Here is a 27227-nt window from a genome sequence, read left to right as displayed (position 1 = left end):
CCCCCAATAAATCTGAATCTCTGAAAGGATGAAATCAGTGTCGATGGCTCGGTGTCGAAGTCTTCAAATGTTTAGATTTACTGGAAACTTTTCCTGACCCTGCCAGAGTAGCCTCTCGAGATGTGGCCGAGGAGAATCGCTGCCGAAGTGGAATGCTCGAGTCCTGGGTCAAAAATGTCCGCACCGGTGAAGGAGCATTAAGAGGAGTGGTCGGTGCTGTGAGCAACTCAGACCAGACCGGCTCCTGGAGGGTCGGTGCTATGCTTGGTGAAAAGTGAGCTGGCACCAAGAGGTTAAAATGCTCTCCTAATTCTTCCCGAAGCAGATTGTCAATTTTCTGCTTAAGGGAAAGTGCTGGTACCGTTTGCTTCTTTTTGGTTGGTATGGATGGCTGATCAACAAGGTCTGGGGATGATGAGGCCGAAGAGGATGCACTCACCAATATCAGAGCCATGCATTTACGGGACTTTCACGAGGTCAGCAGGACACACTGCAGCTTCAACCTGCATTCCGGAAGGGGTAATGGAAGGCTTATTAGCCAGCTTACCCAGAGTGAGTTGTAACACTGAAGTCAAAGTTGGTGGATCCATCCTCGGTGTCGTCTTGGTTGGTGCGGTCTTGGTCAGCGCAGATGGTGGCAGAGATGAACTGGGCTCCCTGTCCATCGCAGCACCAAACAGTTGTTTTTGTTGAAGCAACCAATTTTTTAGAGTGCACTTCTGAAGGGACGAGCAGCGGGAGCAGGAGTCGGCAAAGTGCTTGGGTCCTAGACACTACAAGCACCATCGGTGAGGGTCGGTGACAGAAATGGCCTGAGCACAGTAACCACACTTTTTGCGGGACATGGACGGAAAGACAGCCATTGACAAATTGAACTCTAAGGCGAAAAGAGTCCATAAGGCCCCGCTGGGCCAAAGCCCACGACCGCAAAGTAAAAAAAAAAACAAAAAAAGTCTTTTTTTTTTTTTAACCAGAAAATAAGACATAGAAAAAAAACAAAAGAATTGTGACAAAAAAATCAAAATCCACGAGAGCGGGAAAGCAAGCGATAGAAAAAAATTCAACAAGTGTTGAAAACGCATCCGACTAGCTCCGCGGAAACTAGAAAACTGAGGGACTGCGCGCCTGCGTTGGGCAGGAGGGCACTTGCACATGCGCGGTGTGGGCTAATCGTGAACTTTCTAAACTTAAAGTTGCGATTCACTTTTCAAGTGTCCGTACCAGCTCCATCGGTGACGTCGCCCATCAGTGAGAATATGCTACCTACTTGTCCTGGGATAAGATTGAAATTTACAAAATACTGAGTGGTGGTGATTTTTTACCCCATCAAAAATTAAAGACTAGGGGACACTCAAAGTTACAGTGAAATACTTTTAAAACCAATAGAAAGAAATATTTTTTCACTCAGAGAGAATAGTTAAGCTCTGGAATGCATTGCCAGAGGTTGTGGTAGAAGCTGGTTTTAAAAAAGGTTTGGACAATTACCTGGAGGAAACGTCCGTAGTCTGTTTTTGAGGCAAACATGGGGGAAGCCACTGCTTCCATACTACTGGATCAGTTGCATGGAATGTTGCTACTTTTTGGATTTTTGCCAGGTACTAGTGACCTGGATTTGCCACCATGAGGACGGGCTATTGGGCTAAATGGACTACTGGTCTGACCCAATAAGGCAATTCTTATGTTCTTATGTAACTACTTAGGGAGGACAAGGCCGTATTTTCTTTGGTCTTTACTAAAGAGAATGTTAGAGATCTATCTGTGCTGAAAATGGTTTTCAAGGCCGACAATAAGGAGGAACTGAAACAAATCTCGGTGAACCTAGAAGACATACTGAGACACATTGACAAAGTTAGAGAGTAGCAAATCACCTAGACAGATGGCATACACTCCAGGGTTATGAAAGAACTCAAAAATGAAATTGCTGATCTATTAGTGATCTGTAACCTATTATTTAAAAAGTCTGTGGCACCTAAAGATTGGAGGGCGATCAATGTAACGAGAATTTTTTTTAAAAAGGGTTCCAGGGATATCTGGGAAATAAGACCAGTAAGCCTAACATCAGTGTCAAACAAAACAGCGGAAACTATCATAAAGAATAAAATTACTGAAGACAGACAGACAGACATGGTTTAATGGGATGGATTCAGCCAAGGAAAGTCATGCCTCACCGATTTGCTTAATTTCTCTGAATAAATTGTCAATGCAATAAAAATATATGAACACAAAGATGACGATATGAAGCTTTCTTAAGGATATATGCCAACCTGCATCCCAGAACCTCTTGATAAAAAGCAATGGAGTAACTGATGTCGGTTAGGATGAATAATTTTTTCAAAGTGAATATTTATCACAAGGTGGCCATTGAAATCCACAGATTCCAATGAAATCGCAAACATCTCAGTCTCATGGTTTGCAATGAGGTCACCAAACGCCCTGGATGGAGTTACATGGGTCTTTGTAACAGATGACTGCTTATCTTGTTATTCTGTGTGCTTTAATGGATACAATCCCCTAACTTCCTCTTGGCTTATAGCCCAAGCTCACTCAGCTCTACCTCACTTACTTAGACCAGCTGCCAGCCATGCATCAGAAGAACAAAATTAAAGGATTCAGGTTCACACAATTCAGTTCTAAGGCTTCTTTTTCAAAAACAGAGTTCTACGAGATGGTTGGTTCCTTACGGAAGCAACAGAAGAGCAATTAGAATCAGGAGGCTTAAAGCACTTTTTCTCAGGAGGACTGAAAGAAAGAAAAAAGAAAAAGATTTTTCTTTCACTGTAAAGAAAACAAAATTTGCAATCTTAAAACATGGAGAGAAATAATCTAATTCAAATATTTACACTTTATTGAAGTACAGATGCAAAAGCTTGCTTAGTAAATATTACTACCTTTCTGTGGACCTCTTTGAACACTTCAAATTCATAAAAGACTGTTAAAGGTACTGACTTGTACTTCTCCCTCAACTTCGTTCCAGAAATAAGTGTGCCACTCAGAGTGTTCCTACCCTGCGATTGACAAAAGCTGGACACAGTTTAGTAACAAGGTTGCCAGCATGGTATGCGGGGGACACTTTAGCTAGGGGGCAATTCAACAGCCTGTATGTGTCAAGAGCTCCTTAGAATCCTCCTGTGTTTTTAAGACAAGGTGCAAACCACTTTAGCTACAATTGTTTCTTATTTAACTAATAAAGCATAGATTATATGTAAACTGAACATTTTTTTTTAGTTTAAAGCTGCAATGTCATACCATAGCAACATTGCATAACTGCTGATCTCAGTTTGTTTTGTACAGAATTCAAAGAGCCATGACTGGTAGCAGCCTCTTTCTTTTGAGAGGCAGGGACCTATGATTTTGCAATGCTGTTTTGTTTTTATTTTCTAAATTAAAATCCCATAGGGAGTACTCGATGCAAACAAAACCAGCACTCTGCGCTCATTTTTCCTAAGTACTTCTAAGCACTAGACTAAAAAAAAAAAAAAAAAATGCAGTCTTGTTTTCCCACCATTCTCCTTGTGAAATTTGTTCTAACCCTTTCTAGGAAATTCAAGTAAACCAGCTACTTGCACCTACTCTGCCTGATGCCTCAATCTAATCCAAAACATGTTACACAACAGGGAATGACTGAATTATAAAGCTCCCAAACCCCAAAACAGTCAGTTCCCCATTCATCTGAAATGAAAACAGGCAGAGTATATTAGATCTAGCATTTTCCCAAGCAAAGGAAACAAACATGGTGTGAATTACTGAGAACTAAATATTTATTGGGCTTTATTAACCGGCTTTTTCATGAAGACATTCACCCAAAGTGGTTTGCAATATACTGAATAGTAATCAGGTACTCTAAGTACTGGATATACTCTAATATAAACTGAGATCTTGGGGCCCAAAAAAATGTTTATATTCGGATCATCGCCCCACCCCCCTGCCCCTTCCAGACTTGTTGCAGGCCTCCGACGGGCCTGGCCTCCCGTCTCCTGTCCTGGCTGACTGTGCCAATTGTTTTTAACTCCCCCCTGCCTCACCCCGCATACCTTTTTGAATCCCTGGTGGTCCAGCAGTGTACCAGGCAGAAGCGAGCTTTCTGAACTCCTACCCCGTGCCGAGGCGCTCCCTGAATGGCCAACTCGAGTTCTTGGAGACCAGCGGTGTGCTGGGCATGAGAGAGTTTTCCTTGCTCCAGCCTGGCGCTAAGCCAATCGTTGAATGCTGCCCCGAGTTCTTACGGATTTATTATGAACATAGTACACGATACTAGTATTATGAGTGTATATACGTAGGATGACCGACTATGGTATAAATGTGTACATATACGTAGGATGATTGACTGATTATGGTATAAATGTGTGTCTTGAAAACCATCTCAAAAAAATGCCAACTCCGTATCATAACACCTTTACAGAAGCACATATAAACTGCTCTAAATCGACTCCTCAGTCATTATTAGCAGTATAGAACAGTGGTTCCCAACCCTAATGAATATGCATGAGAGAGATCTGCATAACAGAGGTGCCAGGCATGCAAATCTGCTCCATGCATATTCATTAGGGCTATCCTGAAAACCCGACTGGCCTAGTGGTCCTCCAGGACAGGGTTGGGAACCATTGGTATAGAAGCTTTCAATAAACAAAGTTAGGCATCTACATCGGTGCACTTAGCCAATGTAGGTGCCTAATTTAAACATAGAAACATGAAGGCAGATAAAGGCCAAATGGCCCATCCAGTCTGCCCATCAGATTTAATCATTCTCTCTTCCGCTCTCTAAGAGATCCCACATGCCTATCCCACACTTTCTTGAATTCAGACACAGTCTCTGTCTCCACTACCTCTTCCAGGAGACTGTTCTATGCATCTACCACCTTTTCTGTAAAAAAGTATTTCCTTAGATTACTCCTGAACCATCACCTCTTAACTTCATCCTATGCTCTCTTATTCCAGAGCTTCCTTTCAAATAAGAGACTCAACTCATGCGCATTTACGCCACATAGTTATTTAAACGTCTCTATCATATCTGCCCTCTCCCACCTTTCCTCCAAAATATACAGTACATATTGAAATCTTTAAGTCCGTCTCCATATGCCTTATGATGAAGACCATGCACTGACTCCATCCTTAATATCTTTTTGAAGGTGCAGCCTCCAGAATTGTACACAATATTCTAAATGAGGTCTCACCAAAGTCTTATACAGGGGCATCAATACCTCCTTATTCCTACTAGCCATACCTCTCCCTATGCAACCTAGCATCCTTCTAGCTTTCGCCGTCACCTTTTCAAGCTGTTTGGCCACCTTCAGATCATCACATACAATCACACCCAAGTCTCGCTCTTCCGTCGTGCACACGAGTTCTTCACCCCCTAAACTGTATCGTTCCCTCGGGTTTTTGCAGCCCAAATGCATGACCTTGCATTCCTCAGCATTAAATTTTAGCTGTCAAATTTCAGACCATTCTTCAAGCTTCGCCAGGTCTTTCTTCATGTTATTCACACCATCCAGTGTGTCTACTTTATTGCAGATTTTCATATCATCCGCAAAAAGGCAAATCTTACCCGACAACACTTCGGCAATATCGTTTATAAAAATGTTAAGAACAGAATCTTGAGGCACACCACTGGTAACATCCCTTTCCTCAGAGCAATCTCCATTGATCACTACCCTCTGTTGCCTTCTACTCAACCAGCTCTTGACCCAGCCCGTCACTTTGGGACCCATCCCGAGGGCACTCAGTTTATTTATTAGATGTCTGTGTGGAACACTGTCAAAGGCTTTACTAAACTCTAAATACACCACATCTAGCGCACATCCTCTATCCAATTCTCTGGTCACCCAGTCAAATAAATTGATCAGATTTGTCTGACAAGACCTATCTCTAGTGAATCCATGTTGCCTCCGGTCCTGTGATCCACCAGATTCCAGACACTTCGCCATTCTCTGTTTTATAAGTGTTTCCATTCATTTGCTTACCATAGAAGTCAGACTTACCGGCCTGTAATTCCCTACTTCTTCCTTACTTACACTTTTGTGGAGAGGGACCACATCCGCCCTTCTCCAGTCCTCTGGTACCATTCTCGACTCTAGAGAAGCATTCAAAATGTCAGTCAGCGGAGCCACCAGAACTTCACTAAGTTCCTGCAGCACCCTTGGACGTACACCATCTGGCCCCATCGCTTTGCCTACCTGTAGTTAGCTCCTCACAAACACAACCCTCTGAAAAATGAATCAAGGTCTACCACTCCTCCATCCCTATTTGCACTTGTCTACTGCGGTCCTGTTCCCGACACTTCAGCCATGAACACAGAATAGAAACGCTTCTGCCCTGAACACATGCTTAATCAGTGCTGATAGTTGGCAACTAGCAACTAAAAACTGACATTAATTGAAAGCTAGGCACACAACTTAGTAGACACATAGCACAAAGTACCTTCCTAAAAGCGGGCATGGTTAGGGGTGGATCGTGGGCAGTGGAATAGTACGGCGAGGTCCGCACCAGGCACCGTGTTGGTGGGGGCACCAGCACCCCTCCTCCTCTCCTTCCCACTCCTCCCCCTGCCGGCACGAGCAACAAGTCCCTCCGATGTCTCTTCCAGGTCCCACGCCTAGAAATTGACATTAGAGAGAGAGCCAGTGCCGACACAGGCAGCAAGTTGGTGATGTTGCTCATACCAGGAAAGTTAAAGAGATACTGGGGAAAGGGCAGGTAAGGAGCAGTGGGTGGGGAAGGGATGCCACTGCCCTGGGCATCTCTCACCCTCACTATGCCACTGATTCTGGGCATGTTTTTGGGTTATACATTTTTTTTTTTTTTTTTATTAACTTAGGCACTGTTGTACACACAACTTAGACACAGGCATTTAGGCCAAGAAAACACTGGCATAAATACAGTGTGTCTAAAAACTGTGATGCCTGGCAACGCTAAACGTGATTCTATACAGTGCATCTTTAACAGAATCGCAATTAACGCCATACTAGTCAGCACCATTGTTTTAGGTGACATATAAAATGGGGCCCTGCCTGTATAGTCTTCATTATCCTTTAATATCTTTGCACCTTAAAAAATGAAACTTGTCAGGAGGTAGGTATGTTTTCAGATTCCATACTTCATTTTTTGGAATTTTCTGTTGATAGAAATGTGCATAACCAGCGATTACATAAACAAGTCTCAATCATCCTTGTAAAAAAAAAAAAAAAAAAAAGACAGCATGCATATTCAGACAACTGCCTGCAGTCATTATCATTAGGGTTACATATGTTGCTACGAATTAGAGTATATTTGATTTCTTTCTTGAAGGGTTAATGTTTTCAGTAATTCTTTTAGCATGGGGTTTTTTTGTTCATGTTTTAATTGATTAACATAATAACATAAGAATTGCCGCTGCTGGGTCAGATCAGTGGTCCATCATGCCCAGAAGTCCGCTCACGCGGCGGCCCTAACTGTACCCTGCCTAAAGCACACTGTGGTAGACAGGTTAAAATTAAATTAAATAAGACTTCTTTTTCCCCAAAGAACTTTGCCAGAATAAGATTTCAATTAACCCTAAGTTTAAAACTACTGAAAAGGCCGAGATGGTGAAAAACGCTGGGAATATAAGCAGATGAGTATGTCCTGGTGTGAACTGAAAGTTTATAATTTACAGGCATTACCCACCTGACTCGGAGCAACCTCACAGATCAAGCTGAAGGTGAAGCTACCGGTCTACCCTAAGGAATCACTTGGATATTCTCATGTTTTGAGGGTTTTATTTAGTAGAAGACTCATCCACCTGCTTCACATCAATAAAAGTAATGCAGAGATATTTAAAATTATTCCCAAACCAGCAGAAACACAATTTCAGCTAACCCTGAGGAGTCAGCCAAGAGCCTGTTTACAGTAAGCAAGTTTTAAGAAAGATGGAATTTCTTCCAATCGACAATATTTTGAGAACTAGAGTTTGTCACTACATCTGGTTTCCACATTCCAGTACCTTGAGGGTATATGCTACCAAACTAGTTTGTGCAAGAGCCACGATATTCTTACCTCGCTGCAATACTCAGGGAAAACTGTACTGGCTTAACACTTTCTTCTTAACATATAAGGGTCTTAAATAAATAGATTGTTGTGGATTCATTTTTATCTAATTTGAGGTATAATAAATGTGAGGGAGTGTATACATACATGTATCTGTTCAGCGGAGAAGTGCGCTGGCTCACAGTCCAGCATTCAGTGCAATCTTGGCACCAGATCTACTTTGGAACTCAACACCCTGCACACCTCTGCCAGGGGCACTGTTCAGCTTTTGGGGGGGGGGGGATGGGGAGAGAAGAGGACGGGCTCAGAAGCACAGGACATGCAAGCTGAGATTTGGCTTGGTTGGCGGGGGGCTTGCTGCAGGGGCAGAACTCAAAGCCAGCCAAAAGGAAGGAGAATGTCAACCACTGCACAACCGTAACACCTGCTGTCTGGGCTTAGGATGCACATGAGGCTCCAGAGGAAGCTCAGATCTGACCAAGGACCCTGGGGGTATCCAAAAACTGTTCATTTACACACATGCTTTCACATACACACGTAAGTGATTCGAATACTGGCATTTGCACAAGTACTTGCCCCTTAAATCTAGGCAGCTCCTTCTAGAACTACCCCTAAGAGTCAAACTGCTGCATATACTGTTAGTGTGCAGCTAATGTCCATGTTAACTTGTGTTGCATATTCTCACACCAAGGGACAATTTTACTAAGCTGTGCTAACCAGTTAACACGGGACAGATCATCTAAAAAAAAAAAATCTGACAAAGACTTGCTTTTGACCCTTGGCGATCCACAGCATTCCTTACCTAGAGCTTTGGAACTACTGGATGAATATAGCATGTATTCAGGTATGGTACTGAACAAACAGAAATCAAAGGTTATGCCCTTGTCCTCGGATATTCTGGGAAATTGGAGGGGGGGAATTTTCCCTTAATTTGGGTCCAGGATTACTTGACTTATTTGGGCATTAGAATTTCTCCCGATCTTACACAGCTCTATACTCTGAATGTCGGGCCACTGTTGACTCTTACTAAACAGAAACTGCAGAACTGGTGCATTTTTTCATTGTCTTTGATGGGGAAGATTGTACTGTATAATAGGGTTTTGGTGCCACAGTGGCTTTGTGTTTATCAAATGATTCCTGTTTTATTGGCAGCTAAACATGATAGGGAACTTAACAAAAGTTTTAAGGCAATATTTGTGGAATGGAAAGAGGGCGAGATTGTCCTTGTCAGCGTTGATGCGACTGAAGGATAGGGGTGGCTTGGGATTGCAAAGCTTGAAGTTATTGTCCCAGGCATGTCAAATGAGACATTTAAATGATTGGTTCCGGAATACCAGACACTTCTCAGCTACACCTCAAGAATTGACTTTGTGCGCTTCTTATCATTTCAATTATTTGCTCCACACTAAACATCTGCTTCCAAAAACATCATCATCCAGGGACTTTTTGCTACTGCCCTTGCTTTGGCTGTGGAAGATCTTGTGCAAGAATCTTCATGTTCCTTCTATAGCGACACCTTTCTTGCCTTTTTGGGGAAATGGAGACTTTGTGCCTGGACTGTCTTCTTCTTCCACAGTTTGGATTGTCACAAACACACAATGTGTCTTTCAGGTGGTTTACTCTACGGGAGACCTGAAATCCTTGGCTGATCTGGTGAGGGACCTACAGTGGTGAGATCAATATTGGTTCTCTTATACACAGATGGCTTCTTACATTAGATCCTTTCCTCAGGATTGCCTTACCGACCGACGCATGGAGCTTCTTTCTGAGGCATTATGCCTCTCAGCACAAGTGCAGATTCCATTGAGATATCACCATCGTCATCTTCAGGAATGCCTGAGTGAATTGCAGTATGAGCACTATGTAGATAAATGGACTGCAGATTTACCTTGTGTTGTTACTGTCCATATGATCAAAAGAGGACTGTATCGGACGGCTCAGGTTACTTCAAAGGTTCTTCTGATTGAAACAAATAAGTTCTTATTACGCCTTTTCAGGTCCCCGTCTTAACAATATAAAGCAAAGATGTGCGCTTCAGATCAGTGCCTTAAGTGTGCATATTCTCCAGCAACCCTAGGACATCAGTTTTGGACTTGTTCTAAGGAAGTGGTCTCAAACTCAAACCCTTTGTAGAGCCACATTTTGGATTTGTAGGTACTTGAAGGGCCGCAGAAAAAATAGTTAATGTCTTATTAAAGAAATGACAATTTTGCATGAGGCAAAAAACTTTATAATTTATAAATCTTTCCTTTTGGCTAAGTCTAAATAATAATATTGTAATTTATAGCTAAAGAGACATATGATCAAGAAACTATTTTATTTTACTTTTATGATTGATAAACATACCGAGGGCCTCAAAATAGTACCTGGTGGGCTGCATGTGGCCCCCGGGCGGCGCATTTGAGACCACTGTTCTAAGGTGACCACATCTTGGAGGAAGATGCATCAACACATTGTTGATATGTGGCACTATCCTTTTGTACTTGCCACGTTCATCTCCTAAGAGTTTTTGAGGCTTTATGGCTCACGCTGTCCTGTTGGGAAAGAAAGTGATTTTGCATTGTTGGATTTCTGCAGATTCCCCTACTCTTGCTCATTGGCGCACACTTTTGATACAGCAAGCGTCTATGGAAAGACTGTTGTTGACTTCCTCGACACTCTACCTGGATGGGCATTTTGTGCTCGGTGGGAGCCATTCTGGACCACTTTAACTCCCAGGACACGGTTAAATGTCTGATCTTTTTGAGTTGTGACACACTGGAGCTAGCTTACATTTTTTAGTTCATGACTGCTTGTTGGGGGTTGGAAGGGGGGGGAGGGTGGTGGGATGAATGTGTGGGTCTGGTGGGGTTTGTTTGTTGTGGTATATATTGGTATTTTTCTATGTGGCACCTCTTTTGTTTTGTATTGAAATTTAATAAAACACATTATGAAAAAAAAAATCTGATAAAAAAAAAACAAACAAACCAAAACATGAAACAAAACTAGTTTGAAGTCAAGAGAGGTTGTTAACACTGTTCCTTATTTTCTGAAGGCAGGGGCTTAATGTGAAACAATGACGGTCTAGTCCAGGGGTAGGGAACTAAGGTCCTCGAGAGCCGTAGTCCAGTCGGGTTTTCAGGATTTCCCCAATGAGTATGCATTGAAAGCAGTGCATGCAAATAGATCTCATGCATATTCATTGGGGAATTCCTGAAAACCCGACTGGAATACGGCTCTCGAGGACCGGAGTTCCCTACCCCTGGTCTAGTCCATTCTTGTTTCTTAAGGACTTAATTACTGGGCACTAGATTCCAGTCGTGTCTGTTCCTGTGATACCAGGTCCAAAATGGCACCCATAACCCTTACTAATGTGGAACTACTGTTACTACTAGGGGTTAGAGGTTGTCACTAGAAAAAAAAAGCTTTTGAGAACTTAAATGCGTATTCTGACAGGGGAGGAATTTGAGAGGCTTAACAGCACCAGCTCTTTAAAAATGGCACTCAAAAGCCCAATGCTCCTTTCTCTGGAATAATGCAGCTTACAAAATTCAGCGCAAGTTGCTTTATTCAATTTACATAATAATGAGGTGCTTTTTATGTTTCACTTCCATTATAATGCAGCCTGCAGTACCTTAAAAATGACGTGCATTACATAACATATTAATGTGCATTAACGCAACACATGATTTTGCTATTTAATACACATTAAGGGGCAAAAAAAAATGCACTTTATTCCCTTTAGCACACAGATGTCAAAGTCCCTCCTCGAGGACTGCAATCCAGTCAGGTTTTCAGGATTTCCCCAATGAATATGCATGAGATCTATTTGCATGCACTACTTTCATTGTATGCTAATAGATCTCATGCATATTCATTGGGGAAATCCTAAAAACCCGACTGGATTGCAGCCCTCGAGGAGGGACTTTGATACCCCTGCCTTAGCATGTTACTAACTACCCCTGAGATTTCAGAAACACTTCCACAATCCACAATAATAAGGTTAGAAAGCAAACAACTCAACTTCTGCTATTCTGGGAGTAACAAGACTGAATGCTACTTTATTATTATTATTATTATTATTAGGTTCTTATATCCCGCCATACCCAAAGAGTTCTAGGCGGTTTACATCCGTTACATTAGGATCCGGTCTGAACCCGGATTTACAAAAATTTTGTCGGAATTGCAGGTAGCGCGGACGGAGGCACAGGTTTATCATAGTTGGGTTAGAGGATAAAATGGAGGGAGTGGGAAACCAGAAGAGGGGGGGGGAGAGGGAGGTGGGGGTGGGGGGGTTGGAGTGTATGCGGGGAGTAAGGACTAAGGGTCTTGTTCGCGGAAGAGGTGTGTTTTGAGAAGTTTTCTGAAGTCTAGGTAGGTCGGGGCCTCTAGCATCATTTGGGCTAGCCAAGGGTTCAGCTTGGCCGCCTGGAAGGCGAAGGTTTTGTCGATGAATCTTTTGAGCTGGCATGATTTTATGGAGGGGAAGGTAAACAACTGGATTCTGCGGGATTTCTTGTTGGTGCAATACATATTGAAATGTGGGGAGAGGTATTTTGGTGAGAGACCAAATACTGTCTTGTAACAGATGCAGGCGAACTTGAAGAGGACTCGGGATTCGAAGGGTAGCCAGTGCAGTTGGTGGTAGAAGGGGGTGATGTGTTCCCATTTGTTCAGGCCGAAAATGAGGCGGACAGCTGTGTTTTGAATCAGTTTTAGTCTTCTGGTGATTTTCTTTGTGGAGCTTAGGTAAATGATATTGCAATAATCCAGTATGCTGAGGATAGAGGATTGAACTAATAGTCGAAATGCAGTGTCATCGAAGTATTTCTTTATGGTACGGAGTTTCCAGAGTGCTGAAAGGCCGTTCTTGACAATGAGGTCGGTGTGATTTTCTAGGGATAGATGTTTGTCAAGCGTGACTCCTAGTATTTTTAATGTTTGTTCGAGTGGGAAAACCAATCCTTTCACCTGGATTGTGGTGTCTTTGATTTTGTCTTTGGGGGTGGCTAGAAAGAATTTTGTTTTGTCTGGGTTGAGCTTTAGTTTGAAGGAGAGCATCCAGAGTTCTATCTGGCTGAGTATGCTAGTTATGTAGTTGAGAAGATCCTGGGATAGACTGGTTAGAGGGATGACAATTGTGATGTCATCTGCATAGATGAAGAATTTGAGCTTAAGTTTGTGAAGGAGGTTATAGTATCTCAGTTTCAGAGTTAATAAATCTAAAGGATGAACTCCCTTCTGGGGCTACATACTATATGTGCAAGAGGCATTTTTTTGTCACTTTGCATCCCACAGATACCTCCTGCACTTCCACTAAGCAGAACTAATTCACTGTCCCCTGTGTTAACAGGTTTTAGTGCACACTAGAATTTGGGGGGCACAAAAAAAAAAATTGTGTGGCATCTTCAAAAGGCATTAGCATATGCTAAAGTGCTGAAAGCAACTGGCCCATTTCAAAACATTTAAAACTATCAAAATCTACTATGCTAACTTCCAAACTCAGAATCCTAATGACAACTCACTCTGTTTTGTCACATCCAGTCAGGCAAATATGATCTCCTTTTTTCGGTGTTCTATTCTTTGTAAAGAAGACCTTAAAAAAAAAAAACAACCAGGCTTTCCCTGCAAAAGCTGTTTTAGGACAAAAATGCTCAGAATCGGAGAAAAAGCAACAAGGCTGATGAGCCCTAGTCATCACTGAGGAGGTGCAAAGAAAATGTGCACTTGTCAATTCCAGGATCTTGCAATTGAAGAGAAGAAAAGCTTAATAGTTACCAAAGCAATCCCCCCCACCCCTGTTCCTCTCTTCTGACTTCCCCCCACCCTCAAGAACAATCATTTTATATGAAGTCATTTGCAATTTTCTGCATATCTTAATCCCTTGGTGAATCACTTGCACTCTTCAGAGAAAGTCTAGGAAGTCATTTCTTTTGGGTCCATGTTTAGTCCTCTTCTACACAATCATTTTTTATATTTCTATATCAAGGAGATATTGATATTTTAGCCTTTCCTTCCCTTCCAAGCTATCTATTGTAGGCAGCAAACCCTCAACATGATTCTGTTTAGTCACCATTTCAGACTCCATTCCATCAACAGAGCCCAGTTTTGGATAGGCAAGTAGATGATCCTAGTCTAGAACCTTCATACAAGCTCTTTTGTGAAACTTTATCTGGAGTACTATGTCGATTTTGAAGGCTGTACCTCCTGCAGAAAGCAGTGGAGATTGTTTTGACACGGGACTGTTTGGGATCTGAACTGAGAGCCCACTGAGTGAGATTTATGTATATCCTAGAGCAGGGAGTAGGACAACCATGGTCCTCAAGAGCAGGTTCTGTTTTTAAGACTTCCACAACCAATATGCTTGAGATTGATCTGCATGTATTGCTTTCGTGGTATGCCATTAGATCTCATGCATATCGGCCATGGAAATCTTGAAAACCTAAATGGGTTGTAGCTCTCAAAGACCGTTTGCCCACCCCTGTCCTAAAATGTTTTTCAATCCTCTCTCAAAGGCACACCTATGAGCCAATGCTCAAAACCTAATGCTGGCGCTAAAGGAAATTAGTATTGGATGAGCACCAGCATTAATCTGCACAGAATGTTCAAAGGGCTCTAGAATGGGAGACACTGCATGTGCCAAAGATTAGTGCAAATAGTATTTAATAGTGCAAATAGATGTTAATGAGGTCATTTCTTATTCCTTCCCAATGCTCAGAGAACAGCATGCAAAACAAAGCTGCTCTTACCACTGGCATTAGATTTCTCACAATTTTTTCTCTAAGCATCCCTTCTTCAAAATGTGCCAATTTTTATTTAGTTTGGAGTAAAGAAGTCTGTGTAAGCCCATTAGCACTGGTAGTGAAGAACGAATACATGCAAGTCAGAGCAAACCCGAAAGTGAAAGCAAACATTGGGAGTCAAAATAAAACTGGATGATGGGAAGGAACAAGAGGAGGACAATAGGAGCACACCACAAGAAGGAAATAGGAACATACCACAAGGGGAAGACAAGAGACAATAATCAGGAGTTGGCAGGTCAGGAAGGGGACAATAAGAAGAATGAAACGCAAGGGAGAATAGCGAGAAGGGAAAATACCAGAACTTGGAACTGCATGTACACTAATGCGAGGAGCCTAAAGAACAAAATGGGGGAATTAGAAGTCTTGGCCAAAAATGAGAGCCTAGACATCATAGGGATCATGGAAACATGGTAGAACGAGGAAAACAAATGGGATATAGTACTCCCAGGGTACAAACTCTACCGAAAAGACAGGACATATCAGAAAGGAGGAGGAATAGCACTATTCATAAAGGACACCATTCACTCGACCAATTTGGACGCAGCAGCGACGAATGGCCAACTGGAATTATTGTGGGTTAAAATACCAGGAAGAAACGGATCCAAGATAAAGATGGGACTGTATTACCGTCCACTTGGGCAAACTGAAGCAGATGATACAGAAATGGTAGCCGAGCTGAGGCGGGAATGCAAGAACGCTAACACCATAGTTATGGGAGATTTCAACTATCCTGGGATAGACTGGTGTCTTGGAAATTCAAAATGTACAAAGGAAACGGAGTTCCTGGAGGCCATTCAGGACTGCTTCATGGAACAACTTGTCAAGGAACCAAGGAGAGGGTCAGCGATTCTGGATCTGATCCTCAATGGGCTGAAGGGACCTGCAAAGGGAGTGGAAGTAGTGGGACCGTTAGGGAACAGTGACCACAACATGATTCAGTTCAAAGTGGAAGTAGGATTACCAAAGGGAAAGAGAACCAAGTCAACAACGTTTAACTTCAAGAAAGGGAACTATGATGCCATGAGACAAATGATGAGAAAGAAGCTCAGAAACAGCTCCAAGAAGCTCAGACTGTGGAGCAAGCCTGGTCCTTATTCAAAGACACAGTAAATGAGGCGCAAAACCTGTATATACCCAGATTTAGGAAAGGATGCAAAAAGAATCAAACAAAAGACCCAGCATGGATAACCAAGGAAGTTAAGAAAGTGATAGGAGACAGGAGAAAATTGTTTTGAAAGTGGAAAAAGGACAAAACTGAAGAAAATTGGAAAGAGCACAGGAAGCATCAAAAAGAAGGTCACCGAGTGGTCAGAAAAGCCAAGAAAGAATACAAAGAGAGACTAGCCAAGGAAGCACGAAATTCTAAACCATTCTTCCGATATGTGAAAGGAAAGCAGCCGGCGAGAGAGGAGGTGGGACCTCTGGATGAGGGGGACAGGAAGGGAGTGGTGAAGGAGGAAAAAGAAGTGGCTGATAGACTAAACATGTTCTTCTCATCGGTCTTTACAAAAGAAGACACATCCAACGTGCCGGAACCGGAAAGAATCTTCAAGGGGGTTCAAGAGGGAAAATTATCATGCATGGAGGTAAGCCTCGAAGACGTACTCAGGCAGATAGATTAAAAACTGACAAATCTCCGGGCCCAGACGGAATCCACCCAAGAATACTGAAAGAGCTCAGAGACGAAACAGCGGAGTTACTGCAGCATATTTGCAACCTATCCTTGAGAACAGGGGTAATCCCAGAGTTACTGCAGCATATTTGCAACTTATCCTTGAGAACAGGGGTAATCCCGGAGGACAGCGAATGTTACACCTGTCTTCAAACAAGGAGTGAGAGGCGACCCAGGGAACTACAGATCGGTGAGCTTGACCTTAGTTCCGGGGAAGATGGCCGAATCACTGATCAAGGAAAGTATCAATGAGCATATAGAAAAAAATAGCCCGATGAGAACAAGTCAGCATGGTTTCTGTAAAGGAAGATCATGCCTAACGAATCTACTGCACTTCTTTGAGGGGATAAGCGAACAATTGGACAAAGGTGACCCCATAGACATCGTATATCTGGATTTCCAGAAAGCCTTCGACAAGGTACTCCATGAGCGCCTACTGAAGAAACTATGGAGCCACGGGGTGGAAGGGGACGTGCACAGATGGATCAAAAATTGGCTGGCGGACAGGAAGCAGAGGGTAGGAGTAAAGGGACACTACTCGGACTGGAAAGGGGTCACGAGTGGTGTCCCACAGGGGTCAGTGCTGGGACCGCTGCTGTTCAATGACCTGGAAACGGGGAAGAAGTGCGAAGTTATCAAATTTGCGGACGACACAAAACTCTCCAGCAGGGTCAAAACTGTTGAGGAATGCAAAGAACTGCAGAGAGACCTGAACAAACTGAGTGAGTGGGCAAATAGATGGCAAATGAGCTTCAATGTGGAGAAATGTAAGGTCTTGCCTTGGATCAAGTGGAGCAGGCTTCGTCCAAGGCAAGACAAATCATGGGCTGCATACGAAGGGGTTTCGTCAGTCGTAAGGCGGAAGTCATTATGCCATTGTATAGATCCATGGTGAGGCCCCACCTGGAATACTGTGTGCAATTCTGGAGGCCGCTGAGACAAGGATGTGCTGAGACTGGAGTCGGTGCAAAGAATGGCCACCCGGATGGTCTCGGGACTCAAGGATCTACCATACGAAAAACGGCTTGACAAATTACAGCTATACTCGCTCGAGGATCGCAGAGAGAGGGGGGACATGATCGAGACGTTCAAGTATCTTACAGGCCGCATCGAGGCGGAGGAAGATATCTTCTTTTTCAAGGGTCCCACGACAACAAGAGGGCATCCGTTGAAAATCAGGGGCGGGAAACTACGAGGTGACACCAGGAAATTCTTTTTCACTGAAAAAGAGTGGTTGATCGCTAGAATAGTCTTCCACTACAGGTGATTGAGGCCAGCAGCGTGCCTGATTTTAAGGCCAAATGGGATCGGCACATGGGATCTCTTCACAGGGCAAAGGTAGGGGAGGGACATTAAGGTGGGCAGACTAGATGGGCCGTGGGCCCTTATCTGCCGTCTATTTCTATGTTTCTATGTTTCTATAGGGAAAGGGAACCCCATGTATAGCTATATGATGGCAGGAAGGGTACTGGGGAAAGGCAACCTAGAAAAAGACCTGGGGGTATTGGTGGATAAAACAATGAAGCTGGCGGCACAATGTGCAGCGGCCTCAAAGAAAGTGAACAGAATGTTGGGCATTATCAAAAAGGGTATCACTACCAGAACGAAATAAGTTATCCTGCCGCTGCATCGAGCGATGGTGCGCCCACACCTGGAGTACTGCGTCCAATACTGGTCGCCGTACCTTAAGAAGAATATGGCGTTACTCAAGAGGGTCCAGAGGAGAGCAACAAGGATGATAAAGGGCATGGAGAACCTTTCATATGCCGAAAGGTTAGACAAACTGGGGCTCTTTACCCTGGAAAAGTGGAGACTTAGAGGGGACATGATAGAAACTTATAAAATCATGAAAGGCATAGAGAAGGTGGAGAGGGACAGATTCTTCAGACTAGCGGGGACAACAAAAACAAGAGGTCATCCAGAAAAATTGAGAGGAGACAGATTCAAAATGAATGCTAGGAAGTTCTTCTTCACTCAGAGTATGTACGAAGGACAATTATAGAGACCACCCCAGGCAAAAGAAAAGATATGATAGTAGTAAAGGCTGCAACATAAGCAATATCAGCAACTCATTTCTTAGTATTGCAACGGAAAGTGAAACGACCCAAAAATCCATACGAAAAAGGAGATTATCGCTGAAAAATAGCTGGAAAGCGATGACCACAAATGCTCGCAGTCTAAGCAACAAAGTTCATGATCTGCAAGCCCTGATGTTAGAGGCAGATCTAGATATTGTTGCTATCACAGAGACATGGTTCAGTGAATCACATGGATGGGATGCAAACATACCGGGATATAATCTTTATAGGAAGGACAGAGATGGTCATAAAGGTGGAGGAGTAGCTCTCTATGTAAAGATCAATATCCAAGCGACCGAAATGCAAGGGACCTGGGGAGAGGAAGAAGCGATATGGATTGCTCTGAAAAGAGAAGATGGAACTTCTATCTACGTGGGTGTAGTTTACAGACCTCCGACTCAATCGCAGCAAATTAATAAGGATCTGATTGTGGATATCCAAAAGTTTGGAAGGAAAGAGGAGGTTCCGCTGTTGGGAGATTTCAACCTGCCGGATGCGGACTGGAATGTTCCGTCTGCGGAATCAGAAAGAAGTAGGGAGATTGTGGATGCCTTTCAAGAGGCTCTGCTCAGACAAATGGTGACGAAACCACAAGGGAAAAAGCGATATTGGATCTGGTCCTCACAAATGGAGAGAGTATTTCTAATGTTCGAGTGGGTGCTCACCTGGGAAGTAGAGATCAAACGGTTTGGTTTGATATAACAGCTAAAGTGGAGAGCGGCCGCATGATACTTAAAGTCCTAGATTTCAAACGTACGGACTTTAATGCAATGGGAAAGTACCTGAAGAAAGAGATGTTAGGATAGGAAGACATAAGAGAAGTGGAAAGACAGTGGTCTAAGCTGAAAGGAGCGATAAAAATGGCTACGGACCTTTATGTGAAGAAAATCAATAAAAACAAGAGAAAAAGGAAGCCGATATGGTTCTCCAACCTAGTGGCTGAAAAAATAAAGGCGAAAGAGTTGGCGTTCATGAAATATAAAAAAAACCCAAGAAGAGGAGAGCAGAAAGGACTACAGGGTGAAACTGAAAGAAGCCAAGAGAGAGATACGTTTGGCGAAGGCACAGGCGGAAGAACAAATGGCTAAAAATGTAAAAAAGGGAGATAAAAATTTTTTCAGATATATTAGTGAAAGGAGGAAGATAAAAAATGGAATTGCTAGGCTAAAAGATGCTGGGAACAAATATGTGGAGAGTGATGAGGAGAAAGCAAATGTGCTAAACAAATACTTCTGTTCTGTGTTCACAGAAGAAAATCCTGGAGAAGGACCGAGACTGTCTGCAAAGTTACACGAGAAAATGGAGTAGATTCTGTGCTGTTCACGGAGGAGGGTGTTTATGAGCAACTTGAAAAACTGAAGGTGGACAAAGCGATGGGACCAGACGGGATCCATCCCAGGATACTAAGGGAGCTCAGAGAGGTTCTGGCGAGTCCTATTAAAGACTTGTTCAACAAATCTCTGGCGACGGGAGTGATTCCTGAGGATTGGAGGAGAGTGGATGTGGTCCCTATTCATAAAAGTGGTCACAGGGATGAAGCAGGAAACTACAGGCCGGTGAGCCTCACTTCAGTTGTTGGAAAAATAATGGAAGTGTTGCTGAAAGAAAGGATAGTGTACTTCCTTGAATCTAATGGGTTACAGGATCCGAGGCAACATGGCTTTACAAAAGGTAAATCGTGCCAAACGAACTTGATTGAATTTTTTGATTGGGTGACCAGAGAGCTAGATCGAGGACATATGCTAGATGCAATTTACTTGGATTTCAGCAAAGCCTTTGATACAGTTCCTCATAGGAGGCTGTTGAACAAACTTGAAGGGCTGAAGTTAAGACCCAAAGTGGTGAACTGGGTCAGAAACTGGCTGTCGGACAGACGCCAGAGGGTGGTGGTTAATGGAAGTCGCTCGAAGGAAGGAAAGGTGACTAGTGGAGTCCCTCAGGGTTCGGTGCTGGGGCCAATCCTGTTCAATATGTTTGTGAGTGACACTGCTGAAGGGTTAGAAGGAAAAATGTGCCTTTTTGCAGATGATACCAAGATTTGTAACAGAGTAGACACCGAAGAGGAAGTGGAAAATATGAAAAAGGATCTGCAAAAGTTAGAGGAATTGTCTAATGCCTGGCAACTAAAATTCAATGCAAAGAAATGCAGAGTAATGCATTTGGGGATTAATAATAGGAAGGAACCGTATATGCTGGGAGGAGAGAAGCTGATATGCACGGACGGGGAGAGGGACCTTGGGGTTATAGTGTCCGAAGATCTAAAGGCGAAAAAACAGTGTGACAAGGCAGTGGCTGCTGCCAGAAGGATGCTGGGCTGTATAAAGAGAGGCGTAGTCAGTAGAAGGAAGAAGGTGTTCATGCCCCTGTACAGGTCATTGGTGAGGCCCCACTTGGGGTATTGTGTTCAGTTTTGGAGACCGTATCTGGCGAAAGACGTAAGAAGACTTGAGGCGGTCCAGAGGAGGGCGACGAAAATGATAGGAGGCTTGCGCCAGAAGACGTATGAGGAGAGACTGGAAGCCCTGAATATGTATACCCTAGAGGAAAGGAGAGACAGGGGAGATATGAATCAGACGTTCAAATACTTGAAGGGTATTAACGTAGAACAAAATCTTTTCCAGAGAAAGGAAAATGGTAAAACCAGAGGACATAATTTGAGGTTGAGGGGTGGTAGATTCAGGGGCAATGTTAGGAAATTCTACTTTACAGAGAGGGTAGTGGATGCCTGGAATGCGCTCCCGAGAGAGGTGGTGGAGAGTAAAACGGTGACTGAGTTCAAAGAAGCGTGGGATGAACACAGAAGATTTAGAATCAGAAAATAATATTAAATATTGAACTAGGCCAGTTACTGGGCAGACTTGCACGGTCTGTGTCTGTGTATGGCTGTTTGGTGGAGGATGGGCAGGGGAGGGCTTCAATGGGCTGGAGTAAGTCTTAACAGAGATTTCGGCAGTTGGAACCCAAGCACAGTACCGGGTAAAGCTTTGGATTCTTGCCCAGAAATAGCTAAGAAGAAAAAAAAAAAAAAAAAAATTTAAATTGAATCAGGTTGGGCAGACTGGATGGACCATTCGGGTCTTTATCTGCCGTCATCTACTATGTTACTATGTTAGAGGGTGGTAGACACCTGGAATGCACTTCCATGAGAGGTGATAGGACAGAGTACATTATTGGGGTTCAAAAAGGGACTGGATGACTTCCTGAAAGAGAAGGGGATAGCAGGGTACAGATAGAGGTTTACTTACAGGCTATTAAATAAATAGGGTATAAACATCTTAGGTAAGGAGCACTTACAGGTCATGGACCTGGGGGGCCGCCGCGGGAGAGGACTGCTGGGCGCAATGGACCCCTGGTCTGACCCGGCAGGGGCAATGCTTATGTTCTTATGTTATTGGCACTTGTTTTCTACATTTTAAAGCTTATACTTAAGGGCACAGAAGAATGGCGCCAATGTGTGCTTCATTTCTGGGTTTACTTGGCAGGTGCACAAGAGCCATGCTTACTGCACCAGGCTCATTTCTACCCCCCACCACATTCTTTCAGTCTCACAGCAAGCATTCCATTAGCATTGGGGAGCTATTTTTTTGGTGCTATTCTCTATAGAGCAGGAGTGCTGAGCATCAGCCCACTATATAGTCAGGTTTTCAGGATTACCACAGTGAAAACGCATGAGAGAGATTTGCATACAATGGGTCTCCAGTACATGCAAATCTCTCTTGTGCATATTTACTGTGGTAATCCTGAAAATCTGTCTGCTTAGGTGTGACTCCAGGACAGCGTTGAGAAAACTGTCCTCCTGGAGGGGAGGAGAGGAGAGCAGAGCAGTGATATGGTAAAGAAATTCAAATGCATCAAAGATACTAATGACAGACAGGGGAGAGGTCTTTTTCTACAAAAGGAAAGTTCTGGGGCCCAATATGATCCCCCCCCCTGTTCTAGAAAAGTGTTTCTTAACTCAGTCCTGGAGTACCTCCTTGCCAGTCAGGTTTTCAGGATATCCACAATGAATATGCATGAAAGAAATTTGTATATAATGGAGGCAGTATATGCAAATCAAGTTTATGCATATTCATTGTGGATATCCTGAAAACCCGACTGTCAAAGGGGTACACCAGGACTGAGTTGAGAAACACTGCTCTAGAAGACAGACTGGAGCAACCTAAGGAAGATACAGCTCACAAGTGAAGATATATACAGCTTGTAATATAAATAGGAATAACTGGACAGGCAGAGCATAAGAGCTGTCATACCAGGACAGACCGCAAGTCCATCAAGTGCAGTATCCTGTTTCCAACCGTGGCCAACCCAGGTCACAAGTACATGGCAAGATTCCATAAAGTAAAATATAAGTATCCTAGGAATAAGCTGTGGATTTCCCCACATCCATCTTAACAATGGCTTATGGACTTTTCTTTTAAGAAGTTATCCAAACCTTTTTTAAACCCTGCTAAGCTAACTGCTGGATGAATTGATTAATCTTTTCTGCTGGCATCTAATATATTTCTACACATGACATAAAAGGCATAAGAAGAAAACATTAAAAAGTTATTTTGAAATGCCAAGTTCTAGTAAATATATTAGATTAAGGAAAGATTAGGTTCTTACCTTGCTATCTTCTTTCTTGTAAACAGGAATGGTAGTCTTGAGTAGCGGGTTAAACCCTCATTAGCCAAGAGGGTTATAGAGAGTGCACTATTTTCATGCTCTACCTCCCATCACTCTGGGATGAGCACCACCCCCTCAGTCGGTACCAAAGCTTCTAGCAGGTCTAGAGTGCAAACATAAGAGAGGGATGCAGGGAAACTCCCCTAAACTACATAAGTCTGTTTTGCTGTAAATACAAACATTAAACAATAATGCTTTTAAACCACTACTAAATGAAACAAAGTGGAAATAAGAGGAACCACCTACCCATTGCCATTTGCACCAATAGTTCTGTTTCTCTTATGAGTAAATTCCTCTTCATTCATGACCCTATCAGGCAGGGCAATAGAAACACAAGACATCGGACTATGCAGGCATGTCTGAAACAGAAAGCAGGCTAATAAACATCTGACAGAATGTATACTAGCCTGCTTTAGCAAGGTAAAAACCTTCCTTCTTGTGCAAAAGGACTGGTAGTCTTGACGAGCGGGATGTGTCAGAGCAGTCCCCAAGTCCTAGGATGGGACAGATGAGCCTGCTGCCATTACGGAGGACCCAAAAGCAACATCCAGCCCAGCTGACACATCCACCCTGTAAAACTTAGTGAACGTGTGGAAATTGGACCAAGTGACTGCCCTGCAAATTTATGCAGGTGAGACTGCTTTAGACTCTGCCCAAGATGACGCAACGTGTGAGTGGAGTGCACCTTCACCACACTGAAGATTGCTTTCCACTTCCAAAATAGGCTGAAGATATGGCCATCCTGATCCACCTGGTTATGGTCACTTTAGATGCCGGTCTCCCCCGACGTGCTGCATTCATAAGCACAAAGAGGTGATCAGACAGCCAGAACTTATTAGTCACCTCCAAATAACAAATCAAAATTCTTCACACATCCAAAACTCCCATAGGTGTGAAGGCTGGGCGTTGCACCTCCTGGTTTACGTGAGAATTGGACACGACCTTTGCAAGGAAGGAAGGCACCGTTCGAATTGAGATACTAGCCTCCAAGATGTGAAGAAAGGGTTCCCTGCAGGAGCCTGCAGCTCCGACACTCTTCTTGCTGACATCACAGTTACTTAACCATCAGATTTAAAGGATCTTAACTGTAAGATCTTAACCGTCAGGATGCTTCCTCCAAAGGCTCACAAGGGCCCACAGGACTAGGTTAAGGTTCCAAGACAGAAAGGGCTGGTGCACTGGAGGATGAAGACGTAAGGCTCCCTTCAAAAAACCTGGATACATCTGGATCGGATGCCAACAAGCGCTTGCTGACCTGTGCTCTGAAGCAGGAAAGTCTGGTTACCTGTATCTTGAGAGAGCCAACCATCAGGCCTTTCTTCAGACATTCCTATATTAGTCCAACACCTCAAAAACTGGTATGGTCACTAGATCCGAGCTTTGTCACTCACACCAGTTCCGGAAACATTTCCAGGCTTTCACGTAGGCTGTTAATGTGGACTGCTTCTTAGACCTCAGAAGCATGGAAAAAAAACTTCAGGTTTATAGCCTTTACGCCCTAAGTCTTTGTGCTCAAGAGCCATACCATAAGACCAAAGCACTCCAGATCCTCTAGGGCAATAGGACTCTGTGAGAGAAGATTCGAATAACAAGGATACCCGAGAGCCTCATCCTTCTTCAGACATACTAAGTCAGCGTACCACGGCCACCTTGGCCAATCTGGACCTACCAGGATCTAATCTAATCTGAATGGCTCTAATACCATTTAGTTCAAGGCAATTTACATCAGAAAGAAGCAATAATAATTCTGTGGGAAGATACAATTCTTTGGATAAAAAAGATATCCTTACAATTCTTTAGATAACTTTGCAAATCTATCATATAAAATGTTTTAAACATTTTACAAAATCTCCAATAACTAATTTCTGCCTTTATTTGCCTAGGTAAATCATTCCAAACATAGCAGTTATATGTAAAAGAGATGTTTAAAAAATATACATCTAAAAGGGGGAACTGCAATAAAAATGTACTACTCAAATCTATTAGATAAATAATGCAAACATGAAAAGAACAAAGGGGTCCTTTTACTAAGGTGCACGCTAAACGCTAACGTGTCCATTATAGTCTATGAACAAGTTAGCGTTTAGCGCATAGCTGTAGAGTCGGTAGATAAATGTTCCAACTCCGACTCCTCAGTTTTTTGTACTTCAGACTCCGACTCCAGGTACCCAAAATTTCCTCCGACTCCGACTCCACAGCACTGGTTAATTTTCAGATCGTTAAAATGGAATGTCAAGTTGAGAGAAATGAGCATTTTTGACACCACCTTCTTTTTGCTTTTAATCAAGGTTCTAAGGCCGCAGAAGCTGCTCGCAACATTTTTGCTGTGTATATAGTGGGTGCTATAGCTGAAAGAATCGCTCGTGATTGGTATGCCAAGTTCAAAAATGGAGTCGGTAGATAAATGTTCCGACTCCGATTCCTCAGTTTTTTGTACTTCTGACTCCGACTCCAGGTACCCGAAATTTCCTCCGACTCTGACTCCTTGACTCAGACTCCACAGCCCTGGTTTAGCGTGCGCTAAAACGGCTAACGCACCTTAGTAAAAGGACCCCTTTGTTCTTTTCATGTTTGCATTATTTATCTAATAGATTTGAGTAGTACATTTTTATTGCAGTACCCCCGTTTAGATGTATATTTTTTAAACGTCAATTAACTCCTCTTTAACATATAACTGCTATGTTTGGAATGATTTAGTAAAAGGACCCCAAAGTGAGATGATCGGAAGCCTCTGCCCATATAATATGATCAAACAAGTTTTAAACTCTATATCTTTCTCTCGAGGCAGCCAACGAAGTTTTGTATAGAATATACAAACACTATCATATCTCCTCAGACCTTATATCAACCTCACTGCAGTATTGTGAATCGGCTGCATTTTTTATTTTTTTTTTTTACCATTTTTGAGTTTAAGTTCAAATAGAAAGAATTACAATAGTCGAGTTGTGATACATATTAACATTTGTGCTACCAATGCAAAGTGATGTTCAAAAAAAATAAGATTTTACTAATCTCAACTGTCTCATAATATACATAGTTTTCTTCCATAAATTTGTTATTTGATTCTTGTATGACAAGGAGGGGTCTAATATAACCCCTAACACTTTGTTTTTTTTCAGCTTTAAGAGAAATTCCAGATTCCAATGTGTGTTCAAGGAATTCAATGGAGAGGATTGTCCATATAGTGGAAGAAGACCCAACATGGAGATCATCATGAAAACGTGGAAAGACTTTCACTATCGCTGATGCCATCAATGTTATTGAAAGAACGATGAAAGCTGTCAAACCAGAGACAGTGAACTTGTGCTGGAAGAATCTTTGGCCTGAATGTGTAAAGGAGTTCGTTGTCATTACCACAGTGCCAGTAAAAGAAATTATGAAAGACATTGTGAACTTGGCAAAGAAGGTGGGTGGGGAAGGCTTTCAAGATATAGATCTGGGGGATATTCAAGACTTAAATAGACACTAGAGCCAATGAATTAACAGAAGATGATCTAATTGACCTGACTGTTCCCGAAGGAGAGGATGGAGAAGAAAAAGTGCTAGAAGACAAGTTTACATTGGACTATATTGCAGAGGATCTACGTAAGTTCAATGTGGTCATGGACTTTTTTTTTTTTATGACATCGACCCAACCATGGGTAAAGGAGTTAGCAGAAGCAGCAATGTCTACATACAGTTTGGCTCTTTTGCTTATATAGATAGATATAGATAGATAGATATGATGAAGCAAAAGAGCCAGACTGAAATCACAATGTATTTCCAGAAGATACCCAGAGTCCCCTACCTCTCCATCCACCTCTTCCACATCAGCCATCACAATGTATTTCCAGAAGATACCCAGAGTCCCCTACCTCTCCATCCACCTCTTCCACATCAGCCACTCATGATGTGGCACCCCCTTTGTCTCTTCCTACTCCTGCACTTCATACTGAACATGTACAGGATGAAGAAGCAGAAGATCCACTTCTACTGCCTGAGGAGGCACCTGGTGCTCGCTTATTCTCTTCGTTTCCACCTTCTCCTCCT

The 27227-nt window shown here is 42.9% G+C and overlaps 1 protein-coding gene across 3 annotated transcripts in view; it reads right to left on the bottom strand.

Annotated features, from left to right (window-relative positions):
• INSR (insulin receptor) overlaps nt 1-27227 on the bottom strand; it is a 328183-nt gene that overhangs the window by 288348 nt on the left and 12608 nt on the right. Inside the window, exon 1 of one of the 3 annotated variants that reach the window (XM_033956912.1) lies at nt 2564-2739. The exons of the other annotated variants lie outside the window; for them this stretch is intronic. The gene's annotated coding sequence lies outside the window, so the exon portion shown is untranslated. Of the gene's footprint in view, nt 1-2563; nt 2740-27227 lie in introns of those variants that run through there. 3 annotated transcript variants of the gene reach the window in all.

The sequence above is a fragment of the Geotrypetes seraphini genome, chromosome 8, assembly GCF_902459505.1.
Source record: "Geotrypetes seraphini chromosome 8, aGeoSer1.1, whole genome shotgun sequence".
In the NCBI taxonomy this organism is placed as follows: domain Eukaryota; kingdom Metazoa; phylum Chordata; class Amphibia; order Gymnophiona; family Dermophiidae; genus Geotrypetes; species Geotrypetes seraphini.
This window is presented reverse-complemented; position numbering and strand designations above follow the sequence as displayed.